Source organism: Sinocyclocheilus anshuiensis, unplaced genomic scaffold, assembly GCF_001515605.1.
Source record: "Sinocyclocheilus anshuiensis isolate Anshui unplaced genomic scaffold, SAMN03320099.WGS_v1.1 scaffold821, whole genome shotgun sequence".
NCBI classification, from domain to species: domain Eukaryota; kingdom Metazoa; phylum Chordata; class Actinopteri; order Cypriniformes; family Cyprinidae; genus Sinocyclocheilus; species Sinocyclocheilus anshuiensis.
Window position 1 is genome coordinate 89421 of NW_015558606.1, and position 2469 is coordinate 91889.

At 37.2% G+C, this 2469-nt stretch overlaps 1 protein-coding gene across 1 annotated transcript in view; it reads right to left on the bottom strand.

Moving 5' to 3' along the window:
* Nucleotides 1-2463, bottom strand: part of LOC107680250 (occludin-like) — a 9185-nt gene extending 6722 nt beyond the window's left edge. The window contains exon 1 of the mRNA XM_016476058.1: nt 2099-2463. The gene's annotated coding sequence lies outside the window, so the exon portion shown is untranslated. The remainder of the gene's footprint in view (nt 1-2098) is intronic.
* Nucleotides 2464-2469: the final 6 nt, after the last annotated feature.

A 2469-nucleotide genomic window follows, 5' to 3' on the forward strand; every position in this document is an offset into this window, starting at 1 on the left:
GAAAAATTGAAGGGGGTCTGAATACTTTCCGTACCCACTGTAAATATGAAAACCTTAAACTTAAAAAACGTAAACAGATATTGTAAATGTTGCCTTGGCAATTAACCAAAATAAATATGTTTAAATATAAGTATTAAAATGACTAAAACTAAAATAGAAATAAAATAGTAAAACAGCATTTAGCAAAATTACAAAAATCTTACACAAATTAAAATTCAAATGGAATATATAAAAAAGCGAATTAAAAACAATAATAAAACCTATGACGGTATATATAAATAATACTAAAATAACACTGAGACTACACATTGCCACTCGACACTCATGTGCTGCCCTCAACTAACACCAGATAATCTCAATTATACATCTAATAATGTTTTTTAAAAAATATATAGAAATAATAGTTCTGGTGTCCAGTCACCGCTTCTGACTGGTCAATACAGCGGGTGCAATAAAATTCACAATATAGTAAATCAGATGGCACAACTGCAAATGAAAGTGACGAAAGTGACGTGACGTGGCCAAGTATGGTGACCCATACTCGGAATTAGTGCTCTGCATTTATCCCATCCAAAGTGCACACACACAGCAGTGAACACACACACACCGTGAACACACACCCAGAGCAGTGGGCAGCCATTTTTGCTGCGGCGCCCGGGGAGCAGTTGGGGGTACGGTGCCTTGCTCAAGGGCACCTCAGACGTGGTATTGAAAGTGGAAGAGAGCGCTGTACATTCACTGCCCCCACCTACAATCCCTGCCGGCACGAGACTTTGGGTTACGAGTCCGACTCTCTAACCATTAGGCCACGACTTCCCCCTATGATATAGCTTTTATATAACATTTTGTCCATTTTTTCTATGCGGATGACACTATGTCACAACAAGACAAAGGATAATAAATCAATGCTTCTACAGAGCAATACACAGCCTTCCTGAATCACTCTGTGTTTGTGTTTCTGAACAAATCAGTTTAGTGATTGATTCAATGACTCACTCATAAAAACAACTGTGTGTTTTGTTCCTGAATAAACTAGTGAGTTTGAAAGAATTGTTTGAATGAATGATTTGATGACTTGCTCATAAAGACAGCCACTTGTCCAGTTACCAGTGTAACCTGCAGAAATTCAACCTCCGAATGCGCAAACTCGCATGATAGAAACAGTGAAAAGTCACAGTGGTGTTAGACTGTATATTAGCACTCTTGGCTAATCAAATTTCTTTAAGTGCATTCAAACTATGCATCTTATCATCACTATATTTGTTCCCTGGGATTACAAACGTACAATTGTTAGCACGCAGCTCTACTCATAGATCTACAGGAACTCTCAGAGTTCTGATCTAACTGTATAATTAATACAGAACACACCCCTTTATAGCACAAACAACATTCTCACTCTGGTAGAGTCCAGCCTTAAACACCACTCCCTTCATCAGGCTACTGCAATTCAGTCGAGATGCTCTGAATAATTCAGAGAAACATGAGTAAATGCAGTCATTGGTGGTTTCCATGCTGTACATTTTCTTCCTCACATTTCTGTTGCATCCCCCAAGTGCAATATACAGCCATTATATGTGAATAAAAGAGTTGAAGAGATGCACTGCTAACAGGAATATTTCTAATACCGTATCCTCTTAGTTAATTATGCTTTAGAGAGAGGGTGAGCTGCACACCTGTGGTAACTTGAAAAGAGTGAATAAATAATTAAAGAGCTGAAAATCAACCTAGCAAGCTTCATACAGCCTCACAGGTGCATGTTGATGGGACAGCTATTCAAGATTTGTTTTCTCCCTAAAAAGGAAAAAGTATTTTTGGTGTATTTTTCATGAATATAATTTTACAACTGTCCTCTTAAAAATATTCATAAATTATATTTTAGATTAGATGAGCATATAGCTGTCACAACATCTCATCTGGTTTCTGACAGCTACAATCACATGAAACATAAGAAAAGACGTTGGTATGATTTGACACTGTAAGATTCAAAAGGTACTGCGGCACGTCTGCGTTTTGCACTTTTTGCATTGACTACAATCCATTTTAAAAAGGTATATTATTTTGTTGTAAACAAATATTACATAAACATTATGTAACTTACCTTAACACAACAACCACTGGGCTTTTCCTTGTTTGCCTTGGTCCCACTTTTCTAAGCTTGACAGTTTTCTGTCAAGTATTGTTTAGTGTTTGAGTTTATCCATTTGATGTGAGTACCTGTGACAGCTGCTGCTCATGGTGACTCCTGTGAAAGACCTCGGCCTGAAACACTAAACCCGATCCAACCCGCTGCTACTGACACAATCAGTCTTATGGGCTCTTTAGTAGGTCGAAAGTTAAGGTGAACAGGAAGCTGAGTTAATGATTGTTAATGTTCTAAAGTGCTTTAAAGCTACAGTCCAAGTTTGATTTCACTTGTTTTTGTTTCAGTAAAAGTAGGGCTATTTTGTAATAATAATTTTAAATAAGCTT